This window comes from Anolis sagrei, chromosome 2 (assembly GCF_037176765.1).
Source record: "Anolis sagrei isolate rAnoSag1 chromosome 2, rAnoSag1.mat, whole genome shotgun sequence".
Taxonomy (NCBI): domain Eukaryota; kingdom Metazoa; phylum Chordata; class Lepidosauria; order Squamata; family Dactyloidae; genus Anolis; species Anolis sagrei.
The window spans coordinates 227,377,546-227,383,897 of NC_090022.1; positions in this window are offsets into that span (position 1 = coordinate 227,377,546).

Consider the following 6,352-nt stretch of genomic DNA (forward strand, 5'->3'; position numbering starts at 1 on the left):
GCTGCCATTACAGAGGGACAAATCTCTCCCCTATCCTGACTGGGGCTTTCTGGTGCTGAGTAGAATTCTGGGAAATGTAGTTTAGGGCAGGGTCTTTTGAATTTTCTGGGATAGGGCTCCTTGCCTTCCAAAACTACATTTCCCAGAGTTCTGTGCTTTCTCAGTCTCTTTCTCAATCAACTCTGGTTTCTCCCTGCTGCTTCCCTCTCCTAATGGTGAGAGGCCATTAATTTAAAGAGGAAAGACAGCCTTTTTGGCTTTGTTTTACTTCCTTGTGCTGAAAATGAAACTAGCTTTGGGAGGCTTCCAAGGTTTACAAAATTCAAATAAAAAAGTATTGTGTAAGTCTTGATTATTAAGGTTTTGGCATGAGCTACATTCACTGGTCAGATATTGCGTTGTAAATACAAATTTAGCTCATTTGATCCAGTTTGTGAGGACTAATGATACGTTCAATCCATGCTGCAGCAAGCATTGGGCATGCATTATATGGCCAGTTTCAAATCATCTTGAAGCTGAGTACACGCCCCCTAAATGGGAAGTTTCATTTCACAACCCTGTGTATCTTTATAAGCTCCATGCAAATAACTTGCTCCTATTTTTATCTCATTAGAGTTTTAACATTTTATCCTGTACATGTGGCTCACCCATTGTTTGCTGTGACTGTGTTTTTGTTTATTGTAATGTTACTTTTTTCATGTAATTTTGATGATGTTGCTTGTTGTTTATGTTTTGGTTTTATTTTGATGTAATATGATGTTTGGGCTTGGCCCCATGTAAGCCGCTCCAAGTCCCCATTGGGGAGATGGTGGCAGGGTATAAATAAAGATTATTATTATTGTTGTTGTTGTTGTTGTTGTTGTTGTTGTTGTTTCAGTGTAGATGAACCCGAAGAAGGCTCATTGATGGGTCTCTTTAGTTTCAATCCATCAACAAGCTACACATCAACCTAAAAGTATCATTTTCTAGCCCACATTTTACCTGCACCTGTGCAAGAACACATAGAGGACCTTGTGAAAAACCATTCTGAAATCAAGATGCATTATATTCATAGGATTCCCCATGATCTACTAAGGTGGGAGGAGTGAGTGAGTGAGTGAGTGAGTGAGTAAAGATTAGACTTGTGTGCTGAGTCGAATTTGTTTTGCTTTTGTTGTTTTGAGAAAGTCATTCTGGCTTTTAGTAATCAAAACATTCTTTCTTATAATGCTTATGGATGGACTGCTTACTGATTAGTTTAGAATTTGGTATTGATAGTAAGCTGACTGGTCAGTAGTTATCCAGGTCCTCATGTTTTTCTTTTTTGTAACACGATTCTCATTTTCAGAGCTAGGGAACAATATAGTGACTGCTTGTATAATTCTTATAAATAACTATACATTCTCAAAACCAGAGCAGATGATTAGGACCAACATAAATAGTATGGGAAGGACCATTTTTCCTCAACCTTAAGGTATCACCAGCTTTGTGAAGGAGAGCTTTAGTAATAATAATAATAATAATAATAATAATAATAAACCTTTATTTATACCCCACTGCCATCTCCCAAAGGACTCGGTGTGGCTTACAAGGGGCCGAGCCCAAATACATCAATAAAAACAGCAACAACAGCAATACAGACAATAAATAAACTCATAAACAAAGCAATAAACAGTAACAATAACACCATGACACATTAAAAACCTATGGCAGGGCCAAATGTAATAATTAAAATATTTTAAAATGCTGGGTATGACAAGGTGACATATAACTAGGATAGGTATTTGGAGAGAGATGGAGCAAGCAGACAATCCTAGATCATTAGTAAAGTGTGATTAGGGACATGTTGCTTAGGGTTTCCTTATTCTGGGAAGGCACACTGGAACAACCACATTTTCAGGCTCCTCTTAAAGACTGCTAGAGTTGGGGCATGCCTAATGTCCTTGGGTAGCGAGTTCCAGAGTCGAGGGGTCACCACCGAGAAGGCCCTATCCCTCGTCCCCACCAATCGCGCTTGCAATGAAGGTGGGATCATGAGTAGGGCTTCTCCACATGAATGAAGAGATCGTGTGGGTTCGTACACAGAGATGCGGTCACGCAGGTAGGCGGGTCCCTAACCGTTTAGGGCTTTGTAGGTAAGCACCTGCACCTTGAATTGGGACCGGAAAATGAACGGCAGCCAATGGAGCTCCTTAAACAGGAGGGTTGACCTCTCCCTGTAAGGAGCACCAGTTAACAACCTGGCCACCCCCCGTTGGACCAGTTGAAATTTCTGTATTTAAAAACTACAAAATTTAGAATCCCCTCCAGCCTCAAATTAAAATTCCCCAGTTCTGGGACTAATCCAAATTTGGGAGCTATAAAGTTGTTGTTGTTGTTCATTCGTTCAGTCGTCTCCGACTCTTCGTGACCTCATGGACCAGCCTACGCCAGAGCTCCCTGTCGGCCGTTACCACCCCCAGCTCCCTCAAGGTCAGTCCAGTCACTTCAAGGATGCCATCCATCCATCTTGCCCTTGGTCGGCCCCTCTTCCTTTTGCCTTCCACTTTCCCCAGCATAATTGTCTTCTCTGGGCTTTCCTGTCTCCTCATGATGTGGCCAAAGTACTTCAACTTTGTCTCTAGTATCTTTCCCTCCAGTGAGCAGTCGGGCTTTATTTCCTGGAGGATGGACTGGTTGGATCTTCTCGCAGTCCAAGGCACTCTCAGCACTTTCCTCCAACACCACAGCTCAAAAGCATCTATCTTCCTTCGCTCAGCCTTCCCTAAGGTCCAGCTCTCACATCCGTAGGTGACTACAGGGAATACCATGGCTTTGACTAGGCGGATCTTTGTTGCCAGACTGATGTCTCTACTCTTCACTATTTTATCGAGACTGGACATTGCTCTCCTCCCAAGAAGTAAGCGTCTTCTGATTTCCTGGCTACAGTCTGCATCTGCAGTAATCTTTGCACCTAGAAATACAAAGTCTGTCACGGCCTCCACGGTTTCTCCCTCTATTTTCCAGTTGTCAATCATTCTTGTTGCCATAATCTTGGTTTTTTTTTATGTTTAGCTGCAACCCGGCTTTTGCGCTTTCTTCTTTCACCTTGATTAGAAGGCTCCTCAGCTCCTCCTCGCTTTCGGCCATCAGAGTGGTGTCATCTGCATATCTGAGGTTGTTAATGTTTCTTCCAGCAATTTTCACCCCAGCTTTGCATTCATCCAGCCCCGCACATCGCATGATGTGTTCTGCATACAAGTTAAAAAGGTTGGGTGAGAGGATGCAGCCTTGCCGTACGCCTTTCCCAATCTTGAACCAGTCTGTTGTTCCGTGGTCAGTTCTGACTGTTGCTACTTGGTCCTTGTACAGATTCCTCAGGAGAGAGACAAGGTGGCTTGGGATGCCCATCCCACCAAGAACTTGCCACAATTTATTATGATCCACACAGTCAAAGGCTTTAGAATAGTCAATGAAGCAGAAGTAGATGTTTTTCTGAAATTCCCTGCCTTTCTCCATTATCCAGCGGATATTGGCAATCTGGTCTCTCGTTCCTCTGCCTTTTCTAAACCCAGCTTGAACATCTGGCAACTCTCGCTCCATGTATTGCTGGAGTCTTCCTTGCAGGATCTTGAGCATTACCTTACTGGCATGAGAAATAAGGGCCACTGTACAGAAGTTTGAGCAGTCTTTCGCATTTCCCTTTTTTGGTATGGGGATATAAGTTGATTTTTTCCAGTCTGATGGCCATTCTTGTGTTTTCCATATTTGCTGGCAAATGGCATGCATCACCTTGACAGCATCATCTTTTAAGATTTTAAACAGTTCAGCTGGGATCCCATCATCTCCTGCTGCCTTGTTGTTAGCAATGCTTCTTAAGGCCCATTCAACCTCACTCCTCAGGATGTCTGGTTCTAATTCATTCACCACACCGTCAAAACTATCCTCGATATTGTTATCCTTCCTATACAGATCTTTGCCTTTTTACAGAGCATTGCCTTTTTTTCTACCCATAATGTAATTTCTGGACTGTTCAAGGTCACCATCTTAATATATAAAAAGCTTCTGTGCTTTGTGAGTGGGCTAAAAACAAACCAACTATGGGGGCAACTGACATAAAATTTGGTCTCTAAATGTCTCATACCCCAAGGTACGACCAACAATTTTAAAAAAACAAAAACTGTGAAAATAGCTTTAAAATCCATAAAAAATGAAAAATACCTTACAATGCATGTGCAAAACCTAGCCCCGCCCCCTATTGTGAGAGAGGGGGAAAATAGCAATCTATAGCAAAGCAGCTGGCTGTCACTACTTTGGAAGGCAATCCAGCAGCCCTGCAAACAGCAAGCCGAGAAGCCAGCCAAGGAGAGGAGGAGAAAGGCCCTGCAGGAAAGGAACAGCCCAGCAAAGGTGCTCTGAAAAGCAACCTTTAGAGCCTCCACAGAGAGGGGGGAGAGGGAGAGGAAGAAGGACGGATGGATGGACGGAGGGACAGAAGAAGCAAAGAAGCAAACAAGCAAGCAAGGAAGGAAGGGGAGGCCTTTTGTAGTCATCAGGCAAGGCTGGCGAGAGGGAGGGAGGAAGGGAGGAGTAGCCATGCCAGGAGGAGGCTGCACAGACCTCGAAAGAGATACAGAGTTCAGTAACAAATCTCCTACTCCAGGCCTGGGCCTATTTGGGCCATCCAGGCATTTTGGACATCAATTCCCACAATTCCTAACAGCCATGCTTTTCTGGCTGTTAGGAATTGTAGGAACCGAAGTCCAAAATGTCTGGAGGGCCCAAGTAGGCCCAGGCCTGCACACATATACAAACAACACATACATGCACATATATATACACACACATATATATATACTCATATATACATATACATATACACACACATAAATACATATATACACACATACACATACATGATACATATATACACACATGCACACACATATACACATACACATACATTGCCCACCTTCATAACCTTTGAAAAGCCTTGCAGCTTGAAAACCTGGCTTCTTACTGCCTACAGGAAGCCTTTACGGGGAGGTGTTCCCTAGCCCAGATTATTTCATGTCCAGGATTCCTGTTTTCTGAGGGCCACAGCAGCGCGTGGCCAGGGTACAGCTAGTTTGATATAATAATACAGGGTTAGTCAAAATGCATAGGCCAATAAGCCATTGAATGGCTTATTGGCCTATGCATTTTGACTAACCCTGTATAATACTCATATAATATATAAACATTTCTTGGGGCTCCCTAAGAAACATTTGCTCCAAAAAGGGCTCTGCACTTGAATAAGTTTGAGAATCCCTGCACTGAAGGTTTCCAGTTCAGTTGGGAGTTTTCTTTGAAGAGACAATCTTCACTGATTTGTCCATTTGCCTGCATCTCTTGGTACCTGTTTGGTGAGGTGAAAGACTCAATAGCATAGTGGGATTTTGCACTGGGTTAACAGAGAGAAAGGAAATAGACAAATACTCCACTCAGAAAAACTGCACATCGGGAATGCTTAAGCCAGCTGAAATGAAGCCAATGTCAAACGTATACCTTTTCTCTAGTTGAATACGTTGGATTTTTAGCTGGCTTTTTAATAGCCTAGTACTCAAGAAAGAGAAGCCGATAACCCTGCTGGGTGTGTGGAACTTGTCCTATTGTTTTTAGGACTGTGGCCAAGATGTGACAAGAACATTGTGGCCAAGATTGTAGGCCACAGAATGACAGATGGGAGAGTATGCAGGAGGAAAACTGAGAAATTATATATCTTTCTTTCAGCTTTGTGGAACATATGAAGCCAGAATTGTTGTTGGGAATGCTTACTGGAAGAGCACAACAGCAGAGTACCAGAGAGAGCCAGTGGAGAGCAGTGTAATAATTTGCCATTTGCCAATCCAAGGAAGTTCATGGGAGCTATTACACTTTGGCAGCAATTTTGTTTTTCCCTTCTGGAGTTTCAAAAACTGTCTTACACACTGAGATGGTTTTCATCTGGGTTTTTAAGTGCCTTATTAGCTTCCTTCAAAAGCAAAGGGTCTTGAAAGAAAGGGAAAAAAGGAAGGAAGGAAAGAAAGCAGGGTGGGTAAAGACCCACAACATCGTGGAGTGATGTCGGGGTGGGAGAGGGGCAGTAATCTTGCCCGGATAATGTTGTCATACTTTGTAAAGCCTTTAATGCTGGAATTTATTTATTAATGATGCATGGGTTATTACCCACCATCTGTCTTGTGTTAGCAGTGGGCTGTTTCAGATTATGATAATGTGTTTCTGATTTGAGTTGCGTTGAAAGCCAGAACAAGGCATCTCATGTGCAGTCTTCTTTGAGGCCTGCTGTTTTCAATTCCTCTTCATAGAATGGGCTTTTATTTGATTTGTTATGGGGATTTTTTTCTTCTGTTGC